This window comes from Rhyacophila brunnea, unplaced genomic scaffold (genome assembly GCF_057557595.1).
Source record: "Rhyacophila brunnea isolate RB1 unplaced genomic scaffold, BYU_Rbru_1.0 scaffold_20, whole genome shotgun sequence".
Taxonomy (NCBI): Eukaryota; Metazoa; Arthropoda; class Insecta; order Trichoptera; family Rhyacophilidae; genus Rhyacophila; species Rhyacophila brunnea.
In genome coordinates, this window is record NW_028232860.1 from 9,159,103 (window position 1) to 9,181,690 (window position 22,588).

Sequence of the window (22,588 nt, forward strand, 5' to 3'; positions counted from 1 at the left end):
ATGCTTTAACAGTTTATATTCATACTACTAAGTTTTTGATCAACACGTTCATCTTGAATATGTTTTAAATTCGATGAATATGAAATAAAATACAATAATTGAATAAAATTAAAGTTAAATTAGTTGAATATAAAGTCAAAGTATTATTATGGAAATTGTTTGGTGGTAATTCAACACAGGATATACATAAAGCTATTTTAAATAAACCACAACAGTCGACCGACAAACAAGTCTATTCTATGAAAATATCCACATAAGCATTATATTATGTAATGGCATTTATGAATACATATTATTCTAACTTGTGCTAATGATTTTGAAAAGCAATCAATGTGTCATTACGCAGTGGCAGCGAATGAATAAATAAAATGGCAGGTGCAAACGACAGTAGCGGGTTTTCGGTTGCGCTCGTGTGAAAAATAATTTGACGATATCGCATACTATTTATTACCAACATCAACTTATTATTGTTGAATATCACTGCTTGATAGTTTATATTTCAAATTAAGTAATCATTTTGAAATTTTAACAATTTTTATTACTACATACAAATATTATTAAAAGAGGAAAAAAACGGCGCCTACAATATAGTCGGGTGACAAAATGTCCGCTTCTGAAACTGCAGGTTTGTATTGCAGACAATATTGCAAGGCAACGGTTTCAGATAGGTACATTTTAAAATACACCTGACAACTTCCAAAACTCGCGAATGACTGACAAAAATATTTGGATATATTTTAAATTAAGTAATTATGTACCTACCTATAATTCAAATATATTGCTGGTCACCAAGGACGTAACGTCTAAAAACAACGAAAGTAAACTGGAGATCCCAAACCCGACAAAAAAAAATTACATTTCTATTAAACCTATTATTATAGTAATTAAAACATTTTGTTTCTAAATACTGCATTCAAAAACAATAAGTGTTTAAGCAATAGGTCTTAATGTATGCATGTCAAATAGACTATAATTAATGTAAGAGAAAAATAAAAAGAGATGTCTAACGTGACATGGAAATGCGCATATTGGGTATAACGCAAAAAAGAATATTAAATAAACCAATGGATAGAGAATCAGACAATAGTGCGCTATGTGATAGCGGTTGCCAATCTCACAGTACCACATCTGTACGTGGCTGCAAGGCTCCAGGACCAAGAACTGTGGAAAAAAGGGATTCGGGCCTCAGATTCGGAAAAGACTGCATTTAGCAGGTGATAAAATTGTGGAAAATTATGATGACAAATAAATAGATACCTGGTCAGAAAGGAGATAATTACTTCTATTTTACAACGTTTTTATTAGCTCGTATTCTTGTTTGTCCGGAGGTTGTTTGTCCAGTATAAATCATGCAATCGATTTTTAACTAACTTCCCGAGTAGCTAGACATTTGAAACTTTTGGAATATATCAGAACACGATGCCAATGCATTCTTTTAATACTTTTAGCCATCTTTAGTCAGAATTGAATTTTATTCATTTTCAGTTAATTCTGTTTTGTATGGAAAGGTTTTTCAGAAAAATCCGTAAAAAGTAAAAAACTATTATTGGTTGCTAAGGGGGTGGTCCTAGCAACTAAATTATTAATATATACGTGCGTTACTATGGAAATCAAAATGAAATATCAAAATGACCATTTCAGTATTCTATAATAATTGTTTGTTTGTTTGTTTTTTTATTTACTTCATATCAAGTACAAGTTTGAGCATAATTATTGAGCATAATAGTTCAACAGAAAATTTAAAAACGTTGTATATAAAAAGTTCTTTGTAACTTGTAATTATTTTTAATATTATGCTGTTTCTCAATATGTGTTAAGATTCAGAGCATGGACTAAACAGTAGGTTTAATTTTAAAAGATGAGTATCAAACATTTCTTCAAAAAATAATCTTTTAAATATCTTTTCGTGAGGCTGCCAAGATTTTTATCAGATAATAGTACTTACAAAGTATGAAATTGTTGAAGCAGTAGTGTAGAAGCAATTTGTAGTTTCATTCGATACATACTAAATATACTTACACAACATAATATTAGATTATTCATCAAAGAAAATATATGATTTTTAAAAACCTCAGAAATATACCGAGTAGAAAAAATCATTTAAATATAGATAGAATACAGCCAAAGCACTCACCCGGAAAGTAAAATATGTGAGTTTGACTCCCAATCAGATTATTTGTGAGTTACTGATGTTAATCAAAATTATGTATGTTCCAAAACTATAATTAAATACTTACCTATATTGTATTTTTGATTATTTTTTATGGTAAGCACAGTAATATGTAGGTACTATTTGCGATGTGATGAAAATATTTTTAAATTACGAACACTTTTTACATAACACCCAAGCTGTTAATTGATTGGTGAAACTGAAATGGTTGTTATAATAATATTTTTATATCATATTGTTAAGTTTTAAACTTATATATTTTTGAAAAACACTTTCCGAGAGAATATATTAAAACCAATAGAAAAAATATTTTTTGAAAAAAGTAAGCCACCCCGGCAGGGAATCGAACCCTGCATCTTCTGGGCTTACGCCCCGTCCGTGCATTACCTCTATGCTACAATGTGACGTATTAATTGCGACAAACTTTAACTATTTGCAATCGGTTTTTGTTTTATTAAATCAAAGTAAATACCTATTACTTCAATTACTAACCGACATCGTGGATTTTCAAAAAAGATTTTTTCTATTGGTTTTTATATATTCTCTCAGAAAGTGTTTTTCAAAATTATGTAGATTCAATAATTATAATGGTACATTCTTAAATCTTGTGAATTATTCGTTGAGTAAAAGAAATAGTTAGTTAAGTTTTAAGCTTTAACCAATCTCTTTAATGAATTTTATATTAGGTACAGCTATTATCACTAATCATTCAAAATCTTTCTGTCGAATATGTGTAATTATCGAAAGATAGTCAAAAATACATCTTGAAAACACCATCCAGCGAGAAAGGTAATTTTCAATTGCATAACTCAAGATAAACATAATAAAAGTGCAAAAATTGGAATTATCTTGGTATAGCGCTAGTAATTAGGGCACTTAATTGATTTAGAACACAACCACCGATACCCGATAAACATTTCATGTAAAAACTACTAGTTAATCATTTCATCGTAATAAGATAGGACGCCCATAGCTTAATAATTGGTAAAGCATAGTGGCGCCAATCTAATGAATATAGGTTCAATTCCCGTTGGGCGTCGTATTTTTTCAAAAAACGTTTTTTTCTGGTAAGTAGGTATAGGTATACCTGATGTGTTTTCAAATAAATGTATGTAATGTATTGTGATAATATAGATACATAATATAAAAGTAATTATATAGTGTAATTTTTAATTAATCAATAATTGTTTCCTATATAATGCACTAATGCACTTAAGATTATATCTTATATCAGTTCGATATCACAGTAATATCTTTGTGATCTACAAGTATGCATTATTCTTTCTGGTTACCCATCATTTTTCTTTATTTAACATTCATAGCTCATATTATATAAAACATCTTTTATCAAAACTCTTTTTAATATAGTTTTAAAAAGACATATAATTATTCAATGCCGACTTTTTTAATGCTCATTCTATTATTAACAAACCCAGCTTATGTGCTGCCTGCTACAGTTTGCATTGTCACAAACCAGGGATCAGTAATACAGCACACGTGTCAGTTCTGCTGGCGGTCCGCGGTTCTCGGTTTGACATAATACAATGCCAAAAGTCATTTTGTTTATTTTCAATTCAATGAAAATATTGTAATTTTTTTATATTATACCTATGAGATGCCTGAACTAAGGGCAGGCATAAATATTTGTGCTTTCCATGTTTAATTTGACTCCTGACCACTATACCAGTCAATTCTTGATTCGCCACCGTGGATTCGCTGCCAAAAGCTTTCAAAGCTTTTTAAAAGCAACATGCATACAATAAAATAATATAAATATATAAACAAGCTTTTTTTTGTTAGATAAATTATGTACCTAGTACTTTTTAAGTTACAACAAATATAAATAACTCTTGTAAAACAAAATAAAAATAGTACATAGACAAACAGGATCAAAAATGGTAAATGCACTTTTGCAAGTCTGATTGAATAGTAATCCAAACTGTTCCACTGAAGGATAATCTAGGTGCCAGATGTGGAACGTAGATAGAGGTTGGTTAGTCTAAGGTTTCCGATCACTGACAATATCTGTGATAATATTAAGATCAAATAATATGTTAATTAAACTATAAAACTGAATAATAGTTTTATATTATATTATTCTAACGATATGCTATACACAAATGTCTCACTAGTCGACCATGCTCCCTCCATAGGCCTACAGGAATTGTGTCGTGAAGGTCTAAAAAGTGCAAATTTTCATTCGTAACATATTATTATAAATTCAAGACTTTGAGGGGCAAGCATTAACCACCCGTATTTGTAGAGATACCGCCCACTGTAAGAGTAATAAATAGCAAGAGAAAGTGTGAATCCCTGCATTTTAAACTGTGATGTAGTTTTCCTTACATCCTCATTGACTATGAGTGCCCAAAATAAGACCTAAACTTATAATTTTCACGGCGAATGAAAAAAATGAAAATCCCCTCGTAATGGTTATGGTGAATGGTGAAAAATGTTATTATTTTATTTGTAAAACATCAGTGTCCTCAGTCAATTATAATATTACGTTTGTTTATTCAAGTTTAAAAATAAAATATACCTAAATTAATAATTATACATGTTTACTTATTTGCATTGTGGGAGGATATTTTATTTATAATTATCTATATATTACTCGTGTCTAGGTGATGCAATACTTAGTTTAAGTTTGCACACCAACATGGGAATGCCTCCATAAAACGGACCCTACCTTTGGCTTAGACACAAATCCTCATATTTGCACGACCCGTTCGCCAAAATGGATTGCGGTTTCAACCTGCGGCATCCACTATATTGATCCTACACTGATTTTTTTTAAACATATACCGCCATAATTTCTACCATATACTTTTACACGATTAAAGTTAAGGTCCATCAGACTACCTAATAGTTACCTCCAAACCAAGCTGTCACGCACCACACCCGGTTTTAATCGAGCGTATCACGAGGCCCTGTGTTTTGATGTGAAGCATCAGCAGTTTTTTACGTCTGGTAAAGTCTCAGGAGCAGATGCCCAAGTCTGAGGTCACCAAGCACTCAAGTATGAAGTAACTGAGTTTACAGAGACTTTCTAATACGAGTTCCCATGGGAAAGAGGAATACGAAGAATATTAACAAAAAAAAAAAATTGTATATAATTCACATATAACAAAGCTAAAATAATACGTACATACTAAAGTGTGTGAAGAGGTCTTCACGACCGCAATAAGACCCTGCATCTTTTAAAAGCAGTATAGTTAGCCTCTGTGACGACTAGTCACATCAGACTCTCTTACTTGGTTGTACGTAGGGACATTTTACTGCATTAAAAAAAATCAACGTCAAAAATTAGTGAAAGGATTTCATTTATTAATCTCTCCACTGACAGAACCATTAGACATTGCGTTTTCCTCTGAGGATTTACTTCTTATGGACGAAGGGATGACAGGCACGTAGCGTGGTGAAACGATATATCTATTAGTTTGTGTTTGCTGGTAGCTTTAACCTGCGCGCCCATTTAGTAATGGTGCAACTCAACCCGACGGCCTATGCGTGAACATAATCACATGCAGTCCGTATATATTGTTTACTGTATGAAGAGAGAGGAAGTGGGATGAATCGGGAGTATCGTTGTGGAATTTATAATGCTAGGTAAAGAACACACGGGGATAAAACGCAAACACTGTGCATTTTCCGTTGGTGAGCCGTTGAATAGAATTTCACTGGATCGCTGACTAATATACGCGCAGATTTAGTTAACTCGACAGCTTTTCATTATTTCTATTATTTGTTGTTTTGTTGTTTAATTCTTTAATGTTGTCATACGAGTTATTTTATAAAAAATTCATTACAAAATATTACAAAATATTTCCATGCCTCAACAACTTCAGATGAAAAACAGTAACTGGTCGGGCCAATTGTGGTGGTCGTCATTTCTAATTTCTCCACCTACCTTACGTCCTTATTATTTATGGTCGCAAAACCTGGGCGACCAGGAGTTACGGGTCATCAGTAGCCCGTGATTAAATTACACTCAGTTAGCTCAAGTGATATCAAGAAAGCGGACGCGTGCAGGCTTGTTATAGCTTAGCCGTTGCTATTTGGCACTTGTAAATAGTTCGTAAACCGTTGTGCGTATAGAGTGATTCGTCCATCGAGTAGCGTGCGTCACAAGGAGTTACATCTAGATAGCGGACACGTGTAGGCTTGTTAAAGTTAAGCCGTCGTTACCTACAGAGTGACTCAAAACGAATATTTTGACATTCGTTGCGCTAAATCTGATATGGTTTGAGCGAACGTTGCATCTGTCATCCATCCTGAACTTGTCATCATTCATCTCAAAACCAAGTGAAACCGTGAGAGTACCGAACCGTAAAGGTCAGTGTATCCTGTTAATCCCCCCTAGATCCGTAATCGACACACCAGCATCTTCAAATTACAATCCACTGCTAAAAGCACCACCAGCATCTTTCTGTCTTTGAATATTCCCAATTAAAATTGAATGTGGAACGAGGTGGGTATGGTGAATATAAATTATTTAATTGTAAACGCTTATTATCGATTTGAATATTGCTCACTTGTCCAAACGCAATTATTATTTTTAATGTATATTTGTTTATATTTACAAAAAATATACATGCAAATAGTATTTATAATTTATTTACGCTTCTCAATTTATATTTCAATATTAAATTTATAATTGTTGATAACAAGTAGTCACGGTACACTTATTCATATGGCACAATAGGCCAAGTGCCTAGGGGCTATGAACATTTTTGGGGCTACGAACCTTTTAGTGACTACAATATTTCACATAGAATGATAAATAAGTACGTAAACAAACAGCAAACAAAATTCTAAAATTAGCTATACCTTCCTGCCAATTTAAATTGAATACATCCATATTGTATTTAGTTCGATAAACTTGTTACGATCATTTATTATTGAATAAACTACCCAACTGCCTCCCTTCATCCCCAATTAATTCGACAATGAGCTATTTGACTATATGTACACATACCTGATTTTAAAACACCTTGTGCGTCAATTACATTGAGCTACTTTACGAGCTGCTTGTTGGTGAATTTACAATCTTCCTGTAAAGTCGCCCAGTGTCATCATCGAACAAGCTAACAAGCAGATTGTAAACAATCTACCGAGAAAAGTTGAAAGCCGGTTAACTTTACACGCTACACGCCGGCGTGTGGGTCTACTGCGTCGTAGGTACCGTGTAGGTAGGCTACCGTCGTAGGTAGGCTACCGTCGTAGGTAGGTGGACATACTGCGCGTAGAGCGTAGTAGCAACCTTCCGGTAAAAAAACGAACTACGTTCTGTTAAAATAGTCGCTGGCTTGTGGCTTCTCAGCGAATGGAAAGTTTTGTGTGTCATCATCACAATCGCAATAGCTGAATCGCCCACTATTAAACTCGCCAACAAACAGCTCGTAAAGTAGCTCAATGTAATTGACGCTTTAGGTAGATAGATACTAATGTAAAAAAAAATACGACGTCGGGCAGGACTTGAATCCGCATTCATTGGATTCGCGTTAATATGCATTACCAATTAAATCACCTGTCTCCTACCTAATTATAACGAATCTACTATTGCTACTGCTCTGTCAACTTGAATTTGCAGGATGCCGATCACATCCTTTGGTATCTGCACATACTCTGTCCCCATATGTCGGTTGAAAGTTGAAAGAAGAGCTTTACAAGTCGATCCGACCCTCAGTTGAACCGGTCGGCAATTGCGACTTGGTATCTATGAGGGATAATCACTTAGCCTTTAAAAAGTATGCGGCATTTCACGGTGAGCGAGAAGGTATTTTTTTTATCGAGAATACAATATTATATCAAAATAGGAATCACGCACACTCTAGTGCAAGGATTCCCAAACTCTTTCTGCAGTGGAAAACCCGGAAATTTAACGAAACACTTAGTTTATTTTGTAGGTTATTTATTAGCGCAGCTAACCGTTCTGCCAATTATGGCAACTGTTTTTAAACTGACAAGACTTGTCAGCCGGTCAGTTAAAAACAATATACCCCATCTTTTTCATGCGTACGGTGTGAGAAAAGATGGTCCTCCGCCTGTAACTAGATCATAGCCCCCACATCCCAAAGCACCCTCCTTACTTATCGCTAAAGTTAAAGGTAATGTGACGATCTACAGCTGCATATTCCAAATGGTGTTCGAAGTAAAATTAAGGGTATTTTAGCGATTTTTGTATTTTTATTACACTCACTTTTATGTTTGATATGCACAATTATGGACATGTCAAATATCGACAATATCTAAAAATTGTAAGTATGGCAAACCACATATTATTAAATGTTAGTATGTTTGAAGTGAAACAGCAGGCGACATTTTTTTACTATTAGTGCATGTTTGTGATATGTGTTTTCTCACTTGGCTGGTCGATCTTTCACGCCGGGCCTCCCGTAAGTCCAGGCCTCTAGTCCAGAGGCCTGTCAGTCCCTCCCTCCCTTGTGGGAGTCATGACCCATCTAGATACTTGACGTCATAAACATCAGTGGATATTGATTATCATTCGCCTTTCAATATGAAGTAGATTCTTTAATTATTTTAGTTTTACTTATTTTACTTCTACTTCGTAGAAGATCTTTAAATGTGTTGCAAAGTATTAAATTTTTCCAACAGCGGAATACTGGTGTTCCGCGGAACACAGTTCGGGAAACCTAGTAAACGCCATCCAATGGGAAGTTGCTCCTGGGACACTTTCAACACAACTTTGAAGAGCGCATAACGTTCGTTATACCACAGTATACGCCTACATAATGTGTGTCAAGACGTGGTGGATGGTGGAGAGAAAAACACGTATGCATACATCAGAAGCGTTTCACAAATTACATTAACTTAGGCAATCGGCTTTTGCGATTTGAATCAAAGTACTTACACTGAGCATAATTTCCAGCTGACGTCAGAATATTTCAAAATGTCAGTTGTCGCGCACTTGCACTTTCTTATATACTATATTATAATAATATTAATAATAATAAATACTCTCATCTGAGATTGTACCATTATTTATTAAACAAACATAATTTAGCCACATGTTTTGGTTGTAGGTAGGGAATCCAATCCCGAGCCAAAATTCTGATCCCGGGATTTCGGGATTACAATTTGACAATCCCGGGATCCCGGGATTGGCATTATTTTCCATTGTTAATATAAAAATTTTATATTTACAAATAACATTGATAAAATCGGTCAAAAATAAATCTAGTATAATTTATACTATTTAAGACATTTATTGTTAATATTGTATACGTAAAATCTTGGAAATACACAAGTTTAATGGAGTAAATAGTATTGTAATATAAATAATAATGTGAATTTAATATGAGATTGCTGTTTCTGATAGTAAAGACATAATGAATGGATTAGCGAGATTTAAAATAGTAAAGCAAATAATCATGGCGTACTTATGGCCTTTCCGCATCATAAATCTAATTTTTCGACCATGTCCGATCCTAATAGGATCATATGGGCCTCCACAGAGTAGAGGTTTAAATTAATAGATTTTTTTTTTTACGAGAAATGGATGTCAGCCACTTGCTCAACCTGCAAAATCTAATTAGTCAGCCAAATATGAAACTGCCGTTAAACGTATGATATCATGGTGGAATTACTTTGTTAAAAGTGCGAAGCATTGTTTTTTTGCAATCTTTCTCATTTTTAATAATTCATGTGAAAAAATAAAATGAATCGGCAACCTACACATGGGTATAAATCAAACTTCATTCAAACTCAGTTTATTTGTAATGTAGTAATTTTTTATTAAAAGTATTTTTTCTGTTTTATTTTCGCTTTTATTTTATTTTCCATAAAAATTGATAAAAATAATCAATCCCGAAATCCCGGGATTATGTTTATTAATCCCGGAATCCCGGGATTGGAATTCCTAGTTATAGGTATACAAATGGACTAATTACCCGCAAACTAATTGCAGGCTCGGAATATTGTACTAAAAGATATTAAGAGGTGTTAATTTTGCATTGAATTTTACGATAACTTTTTTTATAGATAATAAAAAAAAATATCAAAAAAGTTATTTAGATCAAAGCTTTATATTATGAAAAGATAATATTGAAAAAAAGCTGACCCACAGTGTTAGTACTAATTATTACATAATGTAAATATGAATAATTACAAGATAAAAAGAACTTTTTATATACAAAGTTTTTAAATTTTCTGTTGAATTATTACGCTCAATATGCTCAAACTCGTACTTGATATGAAGTAAATAAAAAAACCAACATACAAAATATATAGAATACTGAGATATCATTTTGACATTTCATTTTGATTTCCATAGTAACGCACTTATATATTAATAATTTAATTGCTAGGAACACCCGTTTTTTTTTATTTGATTTTTCTGAAATAACTTTCCATACAAAACAGAATTAACTGACAATGAATTCAATTTTGTTTAAAGATGGCTAAAAGTATGCATTGGCATCGTGTTCTATAGGTATATTCTAAAAGTTTAAAATGTCTAGCTAGTCGGGAAGTTAGATAAAAATCGATTGCAAGATTTGTACTGGACAAACAATCACCGGACAAACAAGAATACGAGCTAATAAAAACGTTGTAAAAAACGTAGAGTAAAAAGTTATAATAGGTCAAATTTAAAAGCTTAATTGATTTTTTTTACAGTTTTTATAATTCAATTTGTATTCCTATATATTGTTAAGAACTCTACATTAAGATGAATATTATTTAGTCATCGCTGTGCATTATACTTTATATTGTATACAAGTATTATAATATATATTTTCTTGTAAAGAATAACTTTTAAAAATAAGGCATACTTCATCTAAAACTTTATTTTTGAGTGCACGTTCAGGACTGGCTAAAAGCACATTTTTTTTTTTTAATAAATTTGTTTAAAATAATAATATATCAAGCGTTCTGGCATGTGAAATTAGACAGTTTATTTTGATATGATATCATAATCACCTAGCTGGAATCGACTATTGGACAAAGACTTCTACAGGATAATTTCTTTCCTTTCGGTCCTATACGTTGTGTTGCTATACGCTTTTGGAAAATGTAACTATTGATTCAGTAACCTCTGTTTCTATATTATTATTTTATCGAAAGCAGTACAAACAATATTTAGAGCACTCCAACACCCTTCAAAATACAAAATTACTCTTCATGGTATACCTACCATTTATATAATAATAATTTATTATTTGGTTAATATTTTATAATAATAAAAACTTCCTACGTTTTATATTACTTAAAAGTTTATTTTTTCATTTCGTTGTTCTTAATGCATTAGAAAGAAATGCTTTTCAGTTGTTTACTTATCTCCTTATATCATATAATATTATTCGTAAATATATTATAATATATAAAATATATTTTTTTAAAACCACAACAGATCAGGCTAACCAATAACAGTAGTGTAGTTAGTAATATAAGTGAAACAATCACAAATACCCAAACTTTGATAAAATGACATAACTATATAGTGACCTAACCGTAAATCAAACACGGAGCTCCGGATGAAAGGACAAAATCTTACTCATTACACTACGAGGGCCAGAGACTACTATACTTACTCACAGACACGGTAAAAATTTCCAAATCAAAATCATAAAAAGAACACCACGTAGTAAATGAAGCTATATTATAGATGAGTGTACGATACGTATAAGTGATGGTTTTTTTTTCTAACAGAGTTGAAAATTGAGGGCCTTAGTAGCTGCGCCTTATAACCCCTTTTTTATATGTCCCAGATATATTTATTATAATATATTTTTGTTATAAAACCATTCTCTATAAAGTTGTTATAAAGTTAGTAGAAAATTAGCAATACTGACAAATATATATCGATTCTAAATACACAGTTATATTACACTCTATTATAATATGAAAAACTGAAGTATTTGTTAATTTTCTTCAAACAATTTTGCTGAGTTTACATAAGAGGCCGAAGCAAGCAGATACTTTCAAAATTGGCTCTCCAGATAAAATAACTTTTCGCCAACCCTTGTGGCTGAGAGGGGATTGTTTGCATAATAATTTCATTATAAGAAAAAACTCTCTAATAATGAAGTTATAACTCTTTTAAAGAATGGTTTCGTACGCCGGCAGTATGAGTTTTTTAAAGAAAACTCGTAATAATGCAAACGAAATTTTCAAAGGATTTTCATCCATATTATAGATAGGAGAACTTTCTTACTCTAGCTTTGCAGGTCATTTCAATTTATAACACATGTTTTCCGGCAAACAAAACCTTTCGAGAAAATAGTTGATTCCTTGATTAAATCTTAAGTATAAAAGTTTTAAAAAAATGTATCATTTATTTATTATTAATAATTTTAATATACACATTTTTCTTGTACTAATTCCACTTTTTTATTAAATTATTGTATCAATTCCATCTACCTGAGACAGACATTTGCAACTAAGTTGAGTTGAATTGAGGTTGGGTGAGAGTTGAAAATATCACTCTGAGGTGGATTATACTAATACAATTATTTAATAAAATAATGAGAAAAAAAATGTGTGTATCATAAAATTATTAATACATGTATTTTCATCATGAATTGACATTAAATACAATTAATAAAGTTTATTTTATAGGTATAATAAATAAGTAATCATACTAACTGAACAGTTATTGATAATAAATAACATTCTTTCCAAGTGACCCTCTATCGAAGGTCAAACACAACAATGATGATGTTTGCTACCCATAACTTTATCTTTATTTTTGTATTGAATATGACCTGGGGGGTAAAACTATCAATAATTATTGAACAAGTGTATATATATATATATATATATATATACATAATACTAGTGGACTCCCTCCTGGCTTGAGCCTCTACCAAGAGGCTTCGTCCCCTGGTCGCCTTCGGCCTAACCTCGCCGATTCCTCAACATCTATCAGTGAAGGTTTCAGATTTATAGCGTCATTAATGAAACAATTATTCTTAGTTATTTTTTGAAAAACATTGTATTTAAAAATTAAATTTTTTAACTTAAATTGTCTCGTAAAGTTGAGCAACGTCAACCGTATTTTTTACATTTCTATCTTGAAACCCTCTATGAGAAAACCAACAGCTGGTTGGATGGACTTGGGCATCTCTTCCCTCTCGTACCACATTCTCGGGCATTCCCGGAGGATGTGACTTGCATCCTCTAATTCTCCGCCACAAGGACAATTGTCATGTTGGTCGAGTCCAAACTAGTGGTTTTGAGTAACCTCCAGGAAGTATAAAAAAAATAATAACGCTGCAGCAACCAAGTAAAGAAGCTTACTGAGTCGGTCTTCACTCTGACCTGATAAAAGCAAATGACTGTGAGCTGGGGAGTAACATAGATCAGAATATGACTGCATTCCAAGGTAGTTAATATCCTTAACTATTGACCTTGGAGAAGGAGTCCTTGATGTTTCGAGTACCTACCAGACCCTTTGAGTATACGAAAAGTAAGCGATAATTGAACGTAAAAACGTATTAATTATGCACGACAGATATATACATATATACATATATATACATATATATATATATATACATATATATACATATATATATATATATATTTAAATATATTAACTTAATGATATATTATTTGTTTAAATGTAATATACCTAGCATCCTCAAAATAAGAGTTCGAATCTCTGGAAATGAAAAATTTACATCATGTTTTTTAAATGTGTCTTTAATCCAGATCACACATTTAATAGGTTTGAGTACCAAAATGACAATTTCTGCAGAAAAATAAGTTTAGAATCCTTTTCGCAAAGCAACTAAGATCTGCACCAGATTGTAATAATATAATAATTATTAATTATAATTAATATGTTTTATATGTAATGACAAAACACACCACATAATATTAAAAATATGTAATTTTGAAAAACCTCAGAAACATACATTGTAGAAGAAATACTAAAAAAGTAGTTAATAATAAATAATAATTTACAAGTGCATGACATTGTTATTAAATTTTGTTAAGATCTGACTACATCTTTACTACAACTTTGACAACAACTTTTTTCTTTGAGGCGTATTATATATATTATTTCGTATCTGTTCTGGCAGAACACACTAACTGGAGAATACTCGTTTTGAGTAATTTGACTTTGAAGTTGTTAAAATGTTTGAAATGGTCTATCATGTGAGTTTATTAGGTAATCGTAAAAAGGATGACTTTAAAATAAAGACTGTTTATTTATTAAGAAGGTTTCCAGACGGTAAAATTTGAAATAAGGAACATTTTGGTATAACTAACCCAATATGTCATTTTTTTCAAATTAGTATCTTCTGCCAGAACAGTGACAAATTTTGTAATATTATATATATATATTATTATAGGGAACTAGTAGTGATGTGCATTATCTCCATAAACTGATATTCCAACATAAAAACCCTCACATCTCATTAAAAACTTTACTTAGGTCTCTCTTTACGACTATATAAGTTATTATTTTATGCTGGTAATATTATAATGTAATATAGACCTCTAATCTCTATGCCTGACAGCATACCCGTCCTCCAGGTATTTCTGTTCTGAACCTCTCTCACTAACGCAAATTAATTACAGTCAGCCTCTCTGTATTCCTTAACATGTTCTGTTCGTCATCATATCTTGTAGAGACTGTACCTAACAATGTGTCTGATCCATCTGACTATTCGTGCCCTGAAAATATTAACTATATTGGTCATAAATTTCTCGAAGAGCTCAGCATTTTCGTGAATGTGGCACCTTTGCTTTTCTTTAACCAGTCCATGTATTCTTCATGAAAAATATTTTGTAATACATAGACAGTCTGAAATAATATCAATAAGGTACCTTATAAATCTTGCCAGCATGTTGGTATTATTTTGGTCTCGAAAATATAGCCTTTTTTCGCCGTTTCGTTTGACCATTTACATCTAGTTTATAATTAATGGCATAACGCTCACGATGGCCGAGCGGCTTGAGCGTCGGCATATAAAATTGTGGATCCCAGGTTCGAATCTGGCAAGTACCTACACGTAACATTTTTGAATTTTTGTTTGAGTCAGACTATAGACCCTATAGGTCTAATATCTAGTTCACGAAAAAAATTTGTTAATATAAACCTCCACACTATGGATGCACATAATTTGATCTTATTAGGATCGGAAATCGTAAAAAAAAAAAATTAAAAGTTATAAATATTTCATTATCGAAAAAGGATTGATGAATTTCATATTTAATGAACTAACATGGGATAGCAATTACCGTAAAGAACAAAACTCTTAACAAATATGAAGGCAACTAACTTAAAACTAAGTAGCTCCTTTTTATTACATCTATATAGGCAATGACGTCTCTAGACAAAATGCCGCCCCATTTTTTATCATCCTTCAATGACTCAAAAATCAAAGAAATGTGTTGTATGTTATATGGATACATTACTAACAAAACATAATTATCACTAAATCTAATTTTATTTAAATGCCATCTCCGCTTCAATAGACAATATTGCGAGTCCACGGTTTCAGATGCATTTAAAAATACACCTGATAACTTTCAATACTCGTGAGTAACTGACTAACTAACTTTGGATATATATATTTAAAATTAGGTAAGTATGTACCTACACTACCTACGTATAATTCAAACATAATTCGCAAATTTACACCTGTCATTACTGGTTATCAAGGATGTTACGTCAAGGACAACGGAAGTAAACCAGACATCGCGAACCTGAAATACAGACCTGTTAAACCTTTTATGTTAATTTTTACATTTTGTTCCCAACCAGTGAGTTGATTTTTTGAATGGAAAGAAGATATTTCCTTTATTACTAAGTTTTGGTAGCTATTTCTACGTATATCTAATGATTCTTCTCAATTTTCCGCCCTTCGAATAACTGCCGCCCCCAAGCAATTCTCAATCTACCTACTAATTCCAATATTATTATAATTTAATAATTCCTCCTACTAAAACAGACAATCAAAGTAAAACATACTTAAATAATGTAATATCCACCGCAGTGATTTTATTAATAATAATTCTCTTGTAATTTCGGTAAAATGTTCGCTAAACATTTCCTCGAGATATTCAGCCGTTACGGTCCGTTACACCCTTGTTATTATCTAAACTGTGTTTTCTGTAGGAACGTTTTCTTTTTAGTGTCTCAGGTAAAGATCCTCTTCACACCTCAACTCTTAAAATACATCACGGTTTATTTTAGACTTAAAAAAGCAAACCGGCATAACTTAATATTGTCAATTTCAAAAACCAGCGTAAATTATCATTTAAGCACAGTTTTAGCTGATATATTATCCGTTAAATTAGAAATACTACGATTCGGCTATAACTGGACGCCAGTATAACTCACCAATTCAACGATTGCCCTACTAATTGACAACTCCTAAATAGGGCAAACACCTGATATGCCCGATCTCTAAAAACTCAAATGTAATGTCAAATAATATTCATTTCTAACTTTAAAACTAAGCTGTCTAAGCATATCAGCATTGTTTGGACTCTACTCGTATATTATTATATTACGTAGTATCTGTTATTAAATCGGCAATGAACTTTTTGCCTTACTGTCCATAATAATAATAATTATATTCTATTATAACTTGTGGGACGTTATGGAGTACCCATACCACATTAATTTAAAATAATTACAAGATAAAAAGAATTCTTTATATATAACTTTTTTAAATTTTCCGTTCAATTATTATGCTCAATATGCTCAAACTTGTATTTGATATATAATGTAAATAAAAAACAAACAAACAAACAAATATAGACTACTGACATGCCATTTTTATTTCCATAGTAACGCACGTATATATTAATAATTCAGTTGCTAGGACTACCCCCTTAGCAACCAATAATAGTGGATTGGATTACGGATTTCTTCCGAAATAACTTTTCATACAAAACAGAATTAACTGAATTTTAATTCAATTCTACTTAAAGATGGCTAAAAGTATTTAAAAAAAATGCATTGGCATCATAGACTATAGATACATCTAGACGCCACCCGTTGCATTGCTAAATGAAGCTACGTGCCGTGCGTTTGGTTTGAGGGCGAGCGAACGCATTCGCCTACAAATGTTCGAGACCTTAGACCATTTCGCTAGTGCTCGCCCAAAGTGCTCGCACTAGATGCTCAGAATTAAAATATAATTTTATATTTTTTTACGTTATATAGTATTTTTAAGCGGTCAAAATGCAACCATTAGGTAAAGATATCCATAATTTAAGTTATTTTAAAGAAACACTAGGTCACTGATATTAAAATAAATAATAATATACAAATAAATTGTCACAAACATGTATCAACTTACCTATGAAACGTAATACCAACTTCTTGCTTATCAGTACGGCTACCATATTTTAATACAATACGCAGAACCACCTTTCCTACTTAATTAACTAAAAATATATACCACTGACTTTTTGTTTAACACAAAAAATAGCAAATTTAGCAACACGAACTTGCAGATTATCGATGCTACATGAAGCGATTCACCACGATTTGCCAGCGATACTTTTGGAAACTGACTCAAAAATATGTAGATCTTTTATCTTACTCTAGCGCGTGTCGCAGAGATTATAAGGGTGCCGAATACTTTCTCACTCGCACTCATGCATCGTTTTTGTTCAGGCCTTGATTGGCATCGTGTTCTGATATATTCCAAAAGTTTCAAATGTCTAGCTAGTCGGGAAGTTAGTTAAAAATCGATTGCAAGATTTGTACTGGATAAACAACCATCGGACATACAAGAATACGAGCTAATAAAAACGTTGTAAAATATAAGTAATTATCTCCTTTCTGACCAGGTATCTATTTATTTGTCATCATAATTTTCCACAATTTTATCACCTGCTAAATGCAGTCTTTTCCGAATCTGAGGCCCGAATCCCTTTTTTCCACAGTTCTTGGTCCTGGAGCTTTGCAGCCACGTACATATGTAGTACTGTGAGATTGGCAACCGCTATCACATAGCGCACTATTGTCTGATTCTCTATCCATTGGTTTATTTAATATTCTTTTTTGCGTTATACCCAACATGCGCATTTCCATGTCACGTTAGACATCTCTTTTTATTTTTCTCTTACATTAATTATAGTCTGTTTGACATGCATACATTAAGACCTATTGCTTAAACACTTAATGTTTTTGAATACAGTATTTAGAAACGAAATGTTTTAATTACTATAATAATAGGTTTAATAGAAATGTAATTTTTTTTTGTCGGGTTTGGGATCTCCAGTTTAGTTTCGTTGTTCTTGGACGTTACGTCCTTGGTGACCAGCAATATATTTGAATTATAGGTAGGTACATAATTACCTAATTTAAAATATATCCAAATATTTTTGTCAGTCATTCGCGAGTTTTGGAAGTTGTCAGGTGTATTTTAAAATGTACCTATCTGAAACCGTTGACTTGCAATATTGTCTATTGAAGGAGAGATGGGATTTAAATTAGATTTAGTGGTATACATCCTGTTAGTAATGTATCCATACAACACGTCATGTCTTATATATTGGAGTCATGAAAATATGATAAAAAATACTTCACAAAAAATGTGGCGGCATTTTGTCTAGAGACGTCACTGAATCAACGCACTACCCAATGTTAATGTATAAAAAAATATTGATGTAATGTTTTTCGCATGTAAATATGCGGAACTTACTAGTTTTTTATTTATATTATACAACTAATGTCATCTTTGGGTAAACTATAATATGCTGGTATTATAGTGTGTGTAAATAAATAAATAACTAACACAACGAATACAACCTTAGTATAAATTTCGAATTTGACATTAAAACCGTGAAACAAATTCTTTAAAGAAATAAAGGTACTTGCTAGTAAAATAATATTATAAAAAAACAACACTACATTTTTTGGCATACAACGGGTCAAGGTAAGCATTTCGATTGTCCTTATTACCCACCTACCACATAAAGTTTTACCCTCTCTGCCCCGAGGCATTGTTTCCCTCCCTCTTCGTTTAATAACCGTATATATAGAGAATTATACCCCCATAGAGTTCGTAAAACTCCAAAGTAGCGGAGGCTTTGATAAGGCTTCCTTACAATGTATAAATTTTGGAATTACGACATGATTCTCAGACTTGGTTACTGAAGAAATATTATCAAGTAATATGATCATTTTTTGTAGCTACAAACATAATCATCACCATTAAAGCGATGTGTTTGTCTACTATGGAATAATAGGTTGAATTTGGTGGAGGATTCTATTAAGTATATTCTGTTTATAATATAAAATAAGTTCTCATTTTAGGCTTTCAAAATACATTTTATCTCTTTCCAATCCTGGAAAATAAATATCAAAGCACACGCGTGATAAATATTTAATAATTAGTGTAAGTAGCTTTTTTCTATGGATTTTCTATTTTCATGGTACAAAAAGCCGACAAAATCAGAGTAAGCTGGGCCAAAGTTCCAGTTTTGGAAACCATCAATTTGAGGTTGTCAACCGGTTCACATACCTGGGTTTCAATATTACAAAAGAGAACGAGGAACTGGAAGACATAAAAGCCCGTAAAACCGCTGAAAATAAATCGTACTTCTCATTGCTGCCCATATTCAAATCCAGAAATGTCCGCAGAAAAACTAAGACCCGGCTCTATAAAACCGTCATACGCACAGTCGTTGCATACAGGTGCGCGTCATGGACGCTAAATGTGAAAGCAGCTGAAATGGTGGATTGCTTTGAGAGAAAGCTCCTGAGGCGAATATACGGACCCATGAATGATGGTGGGGAGTGGAGAATTAGGTACAATACGGAACTATACCGCTTATATCAAGATTCAAAACTTTCTACCTTCATAAAACTCCAGAGGTTGAACTGGGCAGGCCATGTCCAGCGCATGCCTGAGTCACAGACACCTAAGAAGATCCTCGAAGGAAATCCAGGGGGGAAAAGGCCAGTGGGAAAGCTACATATACGATGGGGTGACAACATTACAAAAGATGCCAACGAACTGCTAAAAATCATGAACTGGAAAAGACGTGCGCAGGACCGTTCCAGCTAGAGGACGGCGGTAAAGGAGGGCCTAGGGCTCGACTTTAACTGTAGCGCCATGGAAAAAGAAGAAGAAGCCATTTTCTAGCATTATTTTCATTAATTAGTATATATTCATACAACTCATATACAATTCATACATTCATACAACAGCCTTAGTTACTTCGGCCTTGTCCACGTGGTGCGTTCTCCAGGTACATGTAACCTCATTGAGGTGTCCACATCTACTCGCGGTGGAACACGAGTCATATGGACAAGGCCTTAGTGAGAGAATTATGGAAATAAAAAATCGCGTAATATCATATTATGTACCAATATAGTCGTTTCATTTGCATGTCGTCAACAGAAAGCTATCAAATAATGTATTCAGTAAATTGCTAATACCTATACCTAAATACTGACATTTGTATTGTTTCTAACTTAACAATACTAAAATATGACTTGCAATACTATTCCAACCAGGTACGTAGCATCAGAATAATATACTATTTCGTTATAGTTACTTATCCGAGATATAATAAATTATTATGTTATATTATGGTACAGATTATGTAGGTATTCTATTTTCAAAATGGTAAAACATGGTGGTAGCTAAAATTACTATTATCACGGGAGTTTTTGGTTGTTAGTCGAAGTTTATGGGTACATTGGTACGACCGTATTACAGACACTTTAGTTTGTAAGCGGACATGACAGCCCTCGACAACCCCTTACACCGCAGCGGTGATACAAAAGCGATTTACGTGCTTCCGATCTCACATGGTGGGAGGCACCAGATGTAGCATGAACTTGTGCTTGCCTTATGCCTTATCACTAGAGTGTGACATGGTTAATTGGTATGTATTTACATAAGTATGAGCAATGTTATTTCTACAGACCAAATGCATAGGCATGTTTGATTGATCTTAAGCAAAGCTTTTACTTTAACGACTTATGGTCGGTCTACGTGACCAAACCCCCGTGGATTTTGTACGTAAACAGTTCACCGAAAGACACTTATTCGTGCGCCGCAGTACGTGAAACATGAGTTCGTGTATTATTTAATCAAATGACGAGTTCTTCGTTGAAAATTTCACCGTGGAATACATTTGTATGTATGCTACAATATGTGGAGATGTCTTTACTAGGTTAGGTTAGGTAAGGATTAATCTAATTAGAACAGTACTATTTGCAAACTATCGCCGCATTTTGTAAGATACGTATAAATTTATTTCACGGTGAAATGTTCAACGAAGAACTCGTCATTTGATAAAATGTTATACGAACTCATGTCTCACGTACTGGGGCGCACGAATAAGTGTCCCGCGATGAACTGCAGTACAACTTACGTGTAACCGTGGATTACAGTGCGCTTACGCGAGTAAACGCGCAGAATATAAATAATGTGACTGGACATACACGATACAACGGCCTCCCGATGCGTTCCAAACGCTTCCTTTCACGACCGGTAAAACGTTTAAGTAGGGTAATGTTTTATGGCGCGGTTGACAGTGGAAAAACCATGGTATTTTACATATTCATTAAGAATGGACCTTAATAACAATAATAAAAACGTGAAATGTGTTTATTAATAATAAGAACGACCAATTTAGTTTTATTTAACAGCAATATCTCTGCATTTGGCCATAAAACTAAGTCGCTTATCTCATAATCACCTACGTATTGAGGTATTTTATTATAAAAATTGTCCAGTCTCCTCAGTAATGCCATAATATTTACATTAAATAAAATTAACACGAAAAATGTGATGAGAAGTTAGCGAAATTCTCTCGCAGAGCGTTTGAGAGGCGTTCCTTCAAAGGACACTAATATTTCTCAAAAGCAGGCGAAGAGTAATTATCTTCCATAATTAAGTACGTTTAGATTTCAACACGTGCAGTACGCAATGTATGCTTTCATTATAATATTAAATAAATTGATATCTCTGTTAGAACTTCCTTTGAGCAAAGTAAGAGATTACTCTGGCTTTCATAATTTATTTTATAATACTGTTAAAAATAAGCTTAGGGCGATTAAATGATTGCGTGTGATGTAAACGTTTTGTCTGTAATTTAGAGATACATTATAGACATACGGTAACTCTCACAATATTTTCATATAGCACAGCCAAGTTTTCACATCCTTATGGAGGCTGCAAAATAATCGAACGACGCCCTTTAATACCTTCAATATGTCGATGCCATAGTACTATATATGGGAACAAAATTTAAAGTTTTGAGTGAATAGAAGAATTAATCGATATAAATTTAAAAAATGAGATTTATAAATAAAATTATTAGCAAAGAAACGAAAGAGGGATCCTTATACCAGCAGAGGCACCTAGCGGAAAAATACGAAGCTTTCAATTTGAGACATTTTTTTGATAATTTACAATTTCAACTATATTAATTAATAAATCTTCTTCTTTTTCTTCTTTTGCC